The sequence below is a fragment of the Ovis aries genome, chromosome 2 (genome assembly GCF_016772045.2).
Source record: "Ovis aries strain OAR_USU_Benz2616 breed Rambouillet chromosome 2, ARS-UI_Ramb_v3.0, whole genome shotgun sequence".
NCBI lineage: Eukaryota > Metazoa > Chordata > Mammalia > Artiodactyla > Bovidae > Ovis > Ovis aries.
In genome coordinates, this window is record NC_056055.1 from 12,594,402 (window position 1) to 12,608,229 (window position 13,828).

The following is a 13,828-nucleotide window of genomic DNA, read 5'->3' on the forward strand; positions in this document are numbered from 1 at the left end:
TAATTACTTTACAATATTGTGAGTTTTGCTATACATTGACATGAAGCAGCTATGGGCGCACGTGTGCACCCCCTTCCTGAACTCCTCTCCCACCTCCCTCCCCATCACATCCCTCTGTGTTGTGTCAGAACACAGGCTTTGAGTGCCCTGCTTCATGCATCAAGCTTGCCCAGGTCCCCTCCTCCCTTGTCTCTGCATCCCCTCCATTCCTGATTAGCAACTAATTAGACTCTGCTCTTTAGACCTCTGGGAGGGTCCTAGAAGCTGAAGCTTATTCCCTACAAATAAGAAATGGGGGACACAGAAAGGCTTCCATGCCCAGGAGCCACGTAGGCTCCTGCTGGTTTCACAAACTAAAGAATTTCATATGAGGTGCCTACATTCCTAAAGGGCTATCTAAATAATGTTATTTCGCCAGGTGTACTATGGTAAACTAAACCATAGGTTTCCCGTCTATGCAGCTGGTGGGAATATTCGAGAAAGTAACAAAGAATCTACATTTTATCTATTTTCTCTGCACCATGGTGTGAACAAATCTGCTATTCTGATTGTGTATTTATTAACCCATTTCTCCAGCTTGGGAAGCAAATATATTCCCATTTCTTATTTTTCCAATTACTAATTCAAACCCCCATAGATTCTTCCTCTTGAGTTCTCTCCCCTTAGATCCTCAATGGTCAAGGACCCTAAGCAGAAGTGGCCAGCTCTGTCTTAACATCCCAGAGGAGGCAGGGAACTGGGGGGATGGACTGGTCCATCAGTGCTGCTGCAGGTGCTGCTGTTGGAGATGTGGCCTGCGTGTCCACTGGTGCAGAGGTGTCTCTGCTAGTCCAAACACGACTCTGTGCTTGGGCAAGTGTTTGAATTAGCAAACCTTTCTGTGTGTCACTGATACAGAACTGCTTAATCAGCCTCATGCTGTACAGAACCAGCCTCCCCTACCAAACTTCATAGCTCTGTGAGGAGGTCTGATACCATCCCCAACTTCGCTTCCCTCCTGGTGGGGGTGGCGGTGACTTTATTATTCTTTCCTGATGGAAGAACTTGGTCAGACCATCACAATCCATCCCAAACAAGTTCTCCTAACTTTGAATGTCAGGCATAAGGAGTTGAGTATCTTCTAGGACACCTCTGGCTTCCACACAATTAGTCCATCTTGCCTGTAAGGTGTGTTAAGGTTGTTGTTCCGTTGCTAAGTCGCATCCAACTCTTCCCCATTCCATGGACTGCAACATGCCAGGCCTCCCTTGTCCTTCATTATCTTCCAGAGTTTGCTCAGATTCATGTCCATTGAGTTGGTGATGCTATCTAACCATATCTTCTTGGAAAAGCAAGTTCAAAAGACAAAAATTTCCCTTTGCCCTTCAAATGTGAAATCAATGACCTCACTCTCTATCTGTTTAACTAAGAAGGACCCCTCAAATAATATCTCATGTTTCTGCTGTTTGAAATATATCCCAAGAATATAGGCACATATATTCAATACGATAAATTTTTATAGTGTTGTCTAAAATAATGTAAATATGTAATAAGTCAAATATCCTACATGATTGTTGAGGTACTACTTTGCATTTTCTTTTTGCTGCTAGAAAACTTAGAGATATTTGAGATGGCTTTTCCCTCTAAAATTTGTTCCTAGTCTAAAAACCATCATTTCCTTTGCCACAGATATTTTCTCAGTGCCTAAAGCCTGAGCTGCTTGTACAGTCTTTCTTCTTGGCCCTTGAGAAAGCCTAAAATAATTGGAGAGATTAGGTGTAAGAAATCAACAACATAAAGGACGAGACTCTCCAAGGCTGAGAAGGGGACCAAAGTCTTTGGTTTCTAATTGTGATGGAAACCCACTCTTTAGATGTTCTGGTGAGATGGCAAGACCCCTAGGGTGAATAGTTGCTTAGAGCAACTAGGAACATTGAGCTGGAGGCAGAGTTCCTGGAATGATTCTGTGATGATTGGAATAGATATAATTAATATATGCTATTAATGCTAATTATAGTATTATGTATTAATGCCGTTACACACATGCACACAATTAGAATTCTGGAACTCTTTGGAGCTCCCTTCTAGAATTTGATAGTATGGGAAGAACTGAACTCTGAACCATCATCTCTTTTTCTTTCCCATCCTGGAGTCTTCCCAGCACATGAAGGATCTCATGCACACATCAGTGTTAATATTTTCAGAGCAGCTGCCCCTTGGCACATATACCAGAACTGTCCAGTTTGGATTAGAGGAACTGAGAAAAAGGGTTGTGCCAGCTCTGAAATTCTAGGGTGTCTGATACCTGGAACATGGTTTAAAAGGAGGGAAATTTGACTCTAGGGAAGCATGTCTCCTTGGCAACTCAGACTCCTTACCCCATGAGAAAGGTCATGTCCAGAGAAGGACCAGAGTGGGGCCCAAGTCAGGGCCCCCTCTAGTCCAAGAAAAAATTGGTGCTGATCATGTTGAGTGAGACTGGCTGGTGCCATTTGATAGATTACATTGTTTAGTGCCAAGCTTGGAATTTTCCTTGCTGAGCAAGTTCTTTTGTGGTATTTGCGAAATATTGTCAGATCTGTTCTGAGAGCTTTCCCAAGTGTGAGCGAAGCTGTGAAATCCTTGACAACAGGAAGAGTTATAGTTTACTAAACTTGAACTGGGATACTTCCCCTTTTGTATTTCCAGCACGTAGAGGCGTAGACTCCAGAAATTATATATATCAGAGCTACAGAAAAATTTCTCAATTTCTTCTTAAAATGCTGAAAACACAGTTTGCATCCAGGACAGAAATTGGGGACATGTGATGATTCGTAAATAATGAGGAAGGTAGAAGATCTCTCACTGCTTCTTCTCATTTCTCTTTCCTTGTCTCTTATTGGCAATTGTGATAATTTGAGGACTCCAAAAGCCTGGGGGAATGCACCCTTCCGTGACTAGGAATCAGTGGAAGCATTCTTGTAGGAAAGAAGTCCAATGAATGGGCTAAATATATGCTATTAGTATTGCATAGAGAAAATGTGCAGTAGGCAATTTCTATCTCATTCATTTGGTAGCCCGCTAAGGTTGAATTTGGAACATTCATTCTTTCTCCTCAAGTTCAGCTGGTGCTTCAGCAAGAAGGCAGGGCTGGATCCTGAACCATCTTAAAAGATAGATTGTGTTACCAGGATTTATGTCACACCCACTAGCAGTATGAGGGGAAGTGTTCAACATAAAAGGTTAATGTGTCATGATCCTTAAACAAGATTGCATCCACCACTTCCCAGTGTGGCCAAGGGCAGCTTCTAGCCCAACACTGATCAAAGCACAGGTTTAAGAGTACATTACCTTTACCACTGGGTAGGCCAACCTCTTGGGCTTCCCTGATAGCTCAGTTGCTAAAAAATCCGCCTACAATGCAGGAGACCCCAGTTCAATTCCTGAGTCGGGAAGATCTGCTGGAGAAGGGATAGGCTACACACTCCAGCATTCCTGGGCTTCCCTTGTGGCTCAGCTGGTAAAGAATCTGCCTGCAATGTGGGAGACCTGGGTTCACTCCCTGGGTTGGGAAGATCCCCTGGAGAAGGGAAAGGCTACCCACACCAGTATTCTGGCCTGGAGAATTCCATGGACTGTATAGTCCATGGGGTTGCAAAGAGTCAGACAAGACTGAGCAACTTTCACTCACTTCACAGGACAACCTCTGGGATATATTTCATGCTCCACAGCTCCCAGTGAGGTCAAGCTGAGTCACACTTTAGCTGAAACCACCCCATTTGCCCAGTTCCTTTGCTGCCCAATTCTGCTTCTTTCCCTCCCTAAGAATTCCCTCCTTGCCCCCCACCCCACCCCGAACATTTCCTTAAAAAATCAGTGGCACAGGAATCCTCATCTTCGGTGTGACTATTATGGAACCTGACCTAAAACAGTGGCCTGGAAGTGGTACCAGGAAGCATCTCTAGGAATGGGAATCTAGAGTTGCACCACTTGCTAATGGTGTTGAGATCTCCATCACTTGGGGTAGGTGTTCTATACACCAGGGGGGCTCCAATCTCTGGGATTTACTGTCTGATAACCTGAGGTGGAGCTGATGTAATAATAATAAAGTGCACCATAAATCTAATGCACTTGAATCATCCTGAAACCATCCTCTGCCACCCAGTCCATGGAAAAATTGTCTTCCATGCAACCAGTGCCTGGTGCCAAAAAGGTTGGGGACCATTGGTACAAACAGCCCTTGGAATGCTATTATATATATAGTTAATACATTTATAATATATATATAATTAGTATATTTATAATATATATAGTTAATATATTTATAATATATATGTATAGTTAATATATTTTAATACATATATATAGTTAATACATTTATTTGTGATGTATGCACAAATTCTCTACCTTCATTGTGCTTACTGCTATTTGAAATGACCACCTTTATGTCTTTCTTTTCACATTTACTGTTTTCCATTACGATGGAAACTACCACCTCCGAGACCTTGCACATTTATTTGTTTCCCCAGCATCTACAACAGTGCCTAGCATTTAGTAGCCAATCAGTGACTCTTAGTCATATGAATGAAATAACAAATTAGTGGGTGGGTTGGAGGAGGAAGGAATGGCTGGAGATTTGTTATTAGGTGTGGTGGTCAAAATATTTACTTATAGGGCCCAGGTACTGACAATAGAAAGACCACCATTCATACAGCCTGAATTACCCCCTTTGCAAGGTGATAACACTTTAGTTAGTAGATCTAGGGAAATAGCCACAAGGGGTTAGCCAAGAAGAATGCTTCCCATGTCTACTCCATCCTTCTTTTATTTCCTATGTTCTGTTTTCTGTCAGCGTGACTCCATCTGCTTTCTGTCTTCCAGAAATGTATCAAAATCTATAGTCCGCTGAGACCCCAGGTGGTGAGGCAAAGACATGTGTTCCATCTCCCATCTTGAGCAGGAAGCCCATGCAAACATTGAAAATCCCACAATAACTGCACTTCATATAATTATTAACATGCTAGGGCTCAAGTCTGCCATTTTGTTTGTTACTTTCTGTTCTATTTTTTCTTTCTCTTTTCTTTTCTCACTTCCTGTGGGTTACTTGAACCATTTTTAGAATTCCGTTTTGATTTACCAGCAGTGTTTTTAAGTATATCACTTCAAATAATTTGGTTAGTGGTCGCTCCAGATATTCCATTATATGTTTGTATGTAACCTGTCACAGTCTATTGGGGTTGACATTCTACCAGTTCAAATGAAGCATAGAAACTTTGCCTCCCTTCACATTCTTCTAACCTCCCCAGTTTATAGTTTACTTGCCTCAAATGCTTCCTCTGCACACATTTAGTATCCAGTGGGGATAAAAGTCTTAGTTCCTGACTTGAGTCAGATTTTTCCAATGCTACTTCTGCAGGGTTTGAGCCCCTCATTATGGATGGGTGAGAGTGGAAATATAGGCCCCATTTCAGCCTTTGCTGGCCTGGATGGGAAAGGACTATATTTTTCCTGTGGTATAGAGGAAGACTACCGCAATTATTGTTTCGAAGTTCTCTGTCTTAGCCTGCCCTTTTTCCTGGCTATAGAGAGCAGGCTTTAGTTAGGGCCTTTAGAGGTGTATGTGGATTGGTGCTTCTGGGTTTCCAGCTTCTCCAGCTCCAAATCTGAGATATTTGAAGCCAGATGAAAATCTAGGAGACTCACCACTGTGTCATTCCTCCTTCTGAACTGATCTGCCTACTTTTCTCCACTTTTCATAGTCTTACCTTTGTTTCCCATGTGACGTTCAAGGTTTTTAGTTGTATGTAGTGAGTGGAATAGGGAAAAGCATACTTCCTCCATTTTTCCAGAAATGAAAGTCTGCTGTATAGATGTTTATAACCTCTAGAGGCCGATTCATGTGAATATATTATTATTAAAAATCCAATAAAAATAATGATGCAATAGAAACAGTTCAAAGTAGCTTGGCTCTTTAGATAAGACATGTAATGAATGAAAATCATTTACCCTATCCCAGAGGAAAATGTTATGAAATTAATACAATGAGAGTAAAGATAATGAATATAAAGTTACGCATTCTAAGAGATTCCAAAAAACCTAGAGCAGATGAAAGACAATCAGTTGGAAAGAAAAAGAAGTGCATGCTTGACAATTTACAAAATGACCAAAAAAACAGTTGATAAGAATACATGAAAAAAATTTGCAGTATCTCTAGGAATTAAAAAAATAAATAATGTTAAAGCAAGGAAATAAAGTTTTTCCCTTATCAAAATGGATGAAAGGGACCCTGTATAAGAAGGTGTTACTTACATGTGTTGCTGTTGGTTATGTGAATTGTTGCAAGATTTCTGGACTCAGGGGTGGATTGGCAGGTGAACTCTTCACCCCTGAACCACAAGGGAAACCATTGTATTCTTCGGAAACAGTAAAAAGAGATGTAAAAAGGTATGTGCAGTGATTTAGCTATACTTCATGCTGCTGCTGCTGCTGCTAAGTCGTGTCAGTTGTGTCTGACTCTGTGCGACCCCACAGACGGCAGCCCACCAGGCTCCCCCGTCCCTGGGATTCTCCAGCCAAGAACACTGGAGTGGGTTGCCATTTCCTTCTCCAACGCATGAAAATGAAAAGCGAAAGTGAAGTCACTCAGTCGTGTCCGATGCTTGATTTCATGGAAGCTATACATTTAGCTATGATTCATGGCAGCTTCCTATGTAATAGTAAATACTAGACACATATTAGCAAATTCTTGGTAGTATTTCCTATGTATCAGGCACTTTTCTAAGCACTGTCCATTTTTAACCCATTTAATTCTTCAGCAAGCTATGAACTAGGTCTTACCTTATCAATGAGGAAAGTTGAGGCATAGAAGGATGAAGTTAGTTGCTGGGATTTGAGTCAGTGCCTGAGTCTGTCTTTTGCTGCCCTGTCTCCTGTCTGCCTAGATAACACTTGTGAGTGTGTTCAGTCGCTCAGTCATGCCAGACTCTTTGGGACCCCATGAACTGCAGCCAGCCAGGCTCCTCTGTCCAACGGATTTTCCAGGCAAGAATACGGGAGTGGCCATTTCCTACGCTAGGGCATCTTCCCGACCCAGAGATCGAACCTGGGTCTCTTGTGTCTCCTGCATTGGCGGGCAGATTCTTTGCCACTGTGGGCTACCTGGGAAGCCCAGATAACACAACATGTATATAATGGTTTATTATACAACCATTAAAATAATGTTCATATTTAAAATATAAAAATATTTTCCCAATTTGTCGTAAAATGGAAAACTGGCAGGCTACTAAATAATACAAGGCAATCTTCAGGGGAAAAAAAAAAGTCTACACGGATTTTTAAAATGAAGAATCTAAGTGTAAAAGATTCATGTCAAAGGGTTAATCATTTTAACTTTCGAGCTGTGATATATTAGTCATTTTATTGATTGTGCTGTAGATATAATGATTTACCTAGCCATGATAAGTTCTGGGCAAGTGCTAGCTAAATTCACATGTACTGCAACGAGAAAGGAGGCTTTTCAGAAGAAAAACTGAAATCTCTCCAAGGTTTTGAGAAAATTGGCTGAGTAGAGGCATGCTTCCTTCCAAAACTGTCTTGTGTTTGAGAATCGAAAACGATGATTTCATCAAGCTTTGGAAAACTGATCTCATAATTGGACACTGAATTTTTCAGCCATAGAGACTGAGGTAAAGGAGTTTTTCCTAAAAAAAAATTAGAGGCTTCTTATTAAAACTTAAAAATTATAGTTTCTCAGGCATTTCTTGGTCTTTTTTTTTGCCATCTTAAACGTTGAATTTACCTGTGGATCTTTGCTTACTCAATGTCACCCCTCTGCAGACCTTTCTTCTTCAGTTATTTTATCCCTCATTGCCTGTCACTGCTGAGCTGAGTTGGCAACTGGACGGAGAAGGCAATGGCACCCCACTCCAGTACTCTTGCTGGGAAGGTCCCATGGATGGAGGAGCCTGGTAGCCTGCAGTCCACAGGCTCGCTAGGAGTCAGACACAACTTCACTTTCACTTTCATGCATTGGAGAAGGAAATGGAAACCCACCCCAGTATTCTTGCCTGGAGAATCCCAGGGACGGGAGAGCCGGGTGGGCTGCTGTCTGGGGCTGTACAGAGTCGGACACGACTGAGGCGACTTAGCAGTAGTAGCAGCAGCAGCTGAGAGTTTGGGGAATAGACTGAAAGCACAGTGATTCTGACTTCAGAGTGCCATAGCAAAGTGACATGAGCAGAGTACTGTGGACAGAGTGATCCTGACGTCTTTCTTCTCTCCTGAGGAAGGCGACTTAAATGAGTGAAAATAAAATGAATGAGACATGGCACTCCATAGACTTTCTTCGGTCAGTCAGTTCAGTTGCTCAGTCATGTCCAACTCTTTGCGGCTCCATGGACAGAAGCAAACCAGGCTTCCCTGTTCATCACCAACTCCTGGAGCTTGCTCAAACTCATGTCCATTGAGTCAGTGATGCCATCCAACCCTCTCATCTTCTATCATCCCCTTTTCCTGCCCTCAATCTTTCCCAGCATCAGGGTCTTTTCACCGAGTCGGTTCTTCACAGCAGGTGGCCAAAGTATTGGAGTTTCAGCTTCAACATCAGTCCTTCCAATGAATATTCAGGACTGTTTTCCATCAGGATGGACTGGTTGGATCTCCTTGCAGTCCAAGGGACTCTCAAGAGTCTTCTCCAACATCACAGTTCAAAAGCATCAGTTCTTCAGTGTTCAGCTTTCATTATGGTCCAGCTCTCACATCCATACATGGCTACTGGAAAAACCATAGCTTTGACTAGATGGACCTTTGTCAACAAAGTAATGTCTCTGCTTTGTAATATGCTGTCTAAGTTGTCATAGCTTCTCTTCCTTAAAGCTGGACTTCCTTTTTAGTCTTTAAGCTAGACTTCTTTAAGATCCTTAAATATTGGATTGGCCTAAAAGTTCATTCATTTTTTCCATAAGATGTTATGGAAAAATCTGAATGAACTTTTGGGCCAACCCGGGATAATACATACCAATAATTTAAAAAACCAAAATAGCAAAAGCAGAGTTGGCTCTAAATCATATGTTTGGTTCATCCTTGAGTAAAACATCAAAAGAAATAATAACGAGCATCATACAAACCACTTTGGCACTGACATGGCTAAAAAAGAAATGCAGAAAGCAGTGTCATGCCTACACTTCTAATTTTAATCACAGCTCTAAATAGGCAAGAGCACACCCAGAAAATAACTGTGTGTCTCAGCCTGGAGTGTTTTGTGGTTAGCATCTCTCTGACATAACTTTAGGCAGTGCAGGTGGCTCCCCTTAAGGGCACTGCTCTAAATGTGGAATATACTTTCCAGAGCCTGTGGTTTGAAAGGGGAGGAGCGGCGGCTACTTGCATAATTACAGGTATGAGGATGACGTGTATAAGAAAAAGTATCTCTCTTGGATCACTTAGAAGTTTTAATTAAGAAGGACCCCATAAGGAAGACATGTAAAGGCTGAGAAGTCATCATTATTTCTCTCTACTTTAATTTTGTTTTATATTCAGATAACATAGTATTTTAGAAGGCAAGGCAAACATCTAGACACACACACATCTTTGTAAGAGCTGCACTGGCAAAGACTTTAAAAATGTAAAAATTTTTAAACTTTATTATTTTTTAAATTATTTTTTTATTGAAGTATAGTTGACTTACAATGTTGTGTTGGTTTCAGGTGTACAGCAAAGTGATTCAGTTACACACGCACATCTCTTCTTTTTCAGATCATTTCCCCTTATATGCTATTACAAAATGTTGGGTACAGATCCCTGTGCTCAAAAGCAGGTCCTTGTGGTTATCTGTTTTACATGTGTATATGTTAATCTCAAACTACTAGTTTATCCTTCCCTACCTTTCCCCTTCGGAAACCGTAAGTTTGTTTTCTGCCTGTGCGTCTATTTCTGTTTTGTAAATAAGTTCGTATGTATCATTCTTTTTAGATTCCTCATATAAGTGATATCATGTATTTGTCTTTCTCTGACGTACTTCACTTGATATCATACGTTCTAGGTCCATCTCTGTTGGGGCAAATGGCATTCACTCTTTTTTTTATGGCTGAATGGCAAAGACGTCATTAAAAAGCAGACCCTCTTAGCCTATGAGTCTTTCCTGCTGATGTAGATTTCAACTATATCTCAATGCTGTGATGACTCTCATGACTGAAAGTCACTGAGTGGCGCCATTGTTTCTGTGCTGATCAGGACCCAAGTAAAAGTTTATGTGTGCATATATCTTGATATCTGTGCCACTTAAACTTGGTGTCTGTGCTACTCAAATAGATCTAAAACAAGTAAAAGAGTGATGACCTGAAATACATTTGCTGTGAAGATTTGAATCCACAAGGAAGGGCAAATTGTCCCCACAATAAGGAAGATTTTGCTTAAGTGGTGAAATGAGCACAGCATCAAGTTCTTCCCTCCCTAGTTCTCCTAGCATGACAAATAGACCATGTTTTTAAAAAAAATGCAAGCATGCACATCAGCACTGCAAATCAGGAATGAGAAACCGCTCCCTGCAAAAAAAAAAAAAAAAAAGAAAGAAAAACTGGTAAATTTCTAAAGCTGCAGTAGAAATGGGAGAGGGTATTGGAAGATACTGAAATGCTTCCTTGAGAATAAAGTACCAAGTCTGCTGCAGTGCCTGGACACGAAGTGTGCTCTCATTTAGGAGAGGCTCTGAGACTCCTTGATATGAGAGGAAACACCAAGCTGTGAGGCACTTTTCACATTTGATTGTAGATCACACACAGAAACAGGCCAGAGAGCCAGGCTCTGGGGGGTGAATTTGAAGCTCTTATCTATAATAGTTTGTTAGAAGCATGAGTATGAAACTGGGGAGAGGGGTTTGAGCTAACGCTAAAATATTTGGCACATGGGTGGTATTTATAGCCATGAATGAGACGACTGGATGTGATCATTAAGGGAGACAATACATAAAAGAGAGATCCACCCCAAGGACTGAACTATGGCATGGTCCAATCTTAAGAGGCTGAGAGAAGGAGGGGACACAGAATCAATGAAGATTGAGAAGGCGTGAGCAGGTCATTCCTAAACTGCAACTATTCCAGAGAGGCTTCTTGATCAAAATGGTAGGCTGACTGAACTCCCTCTTTTTCTTTCCTTTCACTGATGTGAAAGTAACTGTGTGTGATTGAGAGTAAATCTATAAACATGCCCAAACCAATCTAAGTCCCATCATGTTGACAAATATTTGGACAGCAGAGGGTATCTAATGTTCTTATTCATGAATAACACAGGAAACCATCAACTGCAGCCTGCAGCACACAGGAGCCAGCTGTTAGGGAAGATGAGGAGTGACCTCACATGAATAACGACTCCAGGCTCCCAAGTCAGCAGATGCAGTGGGCAGGGATGTGCTCTGGGTTGTCAATCCGAGTGATCACCTCGAGGCTTGGATATAGAATAGGTGGATGGAGAGGCTTCTCTACCAGCTGGAGCCGCAAGAAATTGCTCTCTGAATAGACTGGAAAATTTGCCTGGGAAGGGCACTTGTGTGTTGAATCTAGATACAGAGGCAGGGTAGAATACAAGGAAATCTTAGACTCTCATCAGTTCAGTTTAGTTCAGTCGCTCAGTCGTGTCTGACTCCTTGTGAACCCCATGAATCGCAGCACGACAGGCCTCCCTGTCCATCACCAGCTCCCGGAGTTCACTCAGACTCATGTCCATTGAGTCGGTGATGTCATCCAGCCATCTCATCCTCTGTCGTCCCCTTCTCCTCTTGCCCCTAATCCCTTCCAGCATCAGGGTCTTTTCCAATGAGTCAACTGTTCGCATGAGGTGGCCAAAGTATTGGAGTTTCAGCTTCAGCATCAGTTCCTCCAATGAACACCCAGGACTGATCTCCTTCAGAATGGACTGGTTGGATCTCCTTGCAGTCCAAGGGACTCTCAAGAGTCTTCTCCAACACCACAGTTCAAAAGCTTCAATTCTTTGGCACTCAGCCTTCTTCACAGTCCAACTCCCACATCCATACACGACCACAGGAAAAACCGTAGCCTTGGCTAGATTCTCATAGGGGATGAAAAAGTGAAGGAATAATGGCCCTCTCCAGAAATGAAATACACTTAAGTACTGTATCCTCAGAGTAGAGGTGTTGTGTTTTTTTTTTTTTTTTAATCACTTTGGGGATTGTGGAAGTTCTAACTCAGCTTGCCTATGCCCTCCTCGTGAATCACATTCGCAGAGCCCACAGGGAGCCATCCTGTTAAAGAGAGGCCATGCTGTGTAAACATTCCAATGAAATTGCAGAGGAACTATACTCCTGCCACCAATATGAGTCCAAACAATCTTCATTTGCAATGGTGTGTGTTAAATTAACCATCACCATACTTTCATGGAAAATAAAAATGTGAGAAGGAAGGAGAAGAAAGAGAAAGACAAAAATAATTTAAAGAACAGAAGAGAACATAAAATATGGTGATATTTTAAATTATATTTCATCCATGAAATAGAGATAAAGTGTTAATGGATATTAAAATATTTTATTAATTACCACTATTTGTGTGGCAATGTTTAAGCATTACATAATCACACTGTTGTAGGTGTTTTTTGTTTTGTTTTTCCTATGCTTAGAATCAACCTACAGTCAATACTCAAATCTTTATTCATTGCAGAAAAAAGTACAAACATTAAAGATCCTGACAGCACAGAAAGAGCTGGACAGCCTAGAAACACATGATAGAACATGGAGGAGAGGGAAAACGTGGTAGAAGGAAGTGTGGAAGCTTTGATTGTATCTTCCATAGTCCAGAGTCAATGGGTAAGCTTTGTTTAAGTGTATTTTTAAAATATTTATTTTATTGACATATAGTTGATTTACGACATGTTAATTTCTGCTGTACAGCAAAGTGATTCCATTATACATATACACAGTCTCTTTCATATTTTTACGGTTTATCACAGGATATTGAATATAGGCTCCCTGCGCTATCCTGTAGGACCTTGTGGTCTACCCAGTCTCCATAGAGCAATTTGCATCTGCCAATTCCAAACTCCCAGTCCAACCTCCTTACCCCCTTTCTGGCAACCATAAGTCTGTTCTCTATCTCTATGAATCAATTTCTGTTTTGTAGATATGTGCATTCATGTCACATTTTAGATTTCACGTAAAAGTGATATAGGGTATTTTTCTCTGACTTACTTCACTTAGTATGATAATCTCTAGGTGTATCCATGTTGCTTCCATGGCATTATTTTATATCCATTTTATGTAAATATATATACATATACACACATATATATAAAGAAGCTATGGTCTGTGCGCACACACACACACACACACACACACACACACACACACACACACCCCATATCTTCTCTCTCCATGTGTCTGTTGATGGACATTTTGGTTGTTTTCATGTCTTGCTTTTGCAAATAGTGCAACAGTGAACATAGGCGTGCATGTGTCTTCACTTCATAGTTTCTCCAAATACATGCTCAGGAGTAAGATTGCAGAATCATATAGCAACTCTATTTTTAGTTTTTAAAGAACCTCCATATGTTTTCCATTATGATTGCACCAATTTATATTCCCATCAACAATGTGAGAGGGTTCCTTTTCTCCACATTCTCCCAAACATTTGTTAACTGTAGACTTTTTAATGATTGCCATTCTGACGGATGTGAGGTGGTGCTTCATTGTACTTTTGATTTGCATTTCTCTGATGTCGGACATCTTTTCATGTGCCTGTTGGCCATCTGGATGTCTTCTTTGGCAAAATATCTATTTAGGTGTTTTGCCCGTTTTTTAAATTTTCCTTTTTATTGAGTTGTGTGAGCTGTGTACATAGTTCCGAAATTAAGCCATTGTCAGTTATAT

At 41.1% G+C, this 13,828-nt stretch overlaps 1 long non-coding RNA gene across 2 annotated transcripts in view; it reads left to right on the top strand.

Annotated features, from left to right (window-relative positions):
• Nucleotides 1-13,828, top strand: part of LOC121818589 (uncharacterized) — a 162,517-nt gene that overhangs the window by 25,679 nt on the left and 123,010 nt on the right. For both annotated transcript variants that reach the window (XR_006058564.2, XR_009599118.1), the window contains exon 2: nucleotides 12,624-12,769. This is a non-coding gene — a long non-coding RNA (uncharacterized LOC121818589). The remainder of the gene's footprint in view (nucleotides 1-12,623; nucleotides 12,770-13,828) is intronic.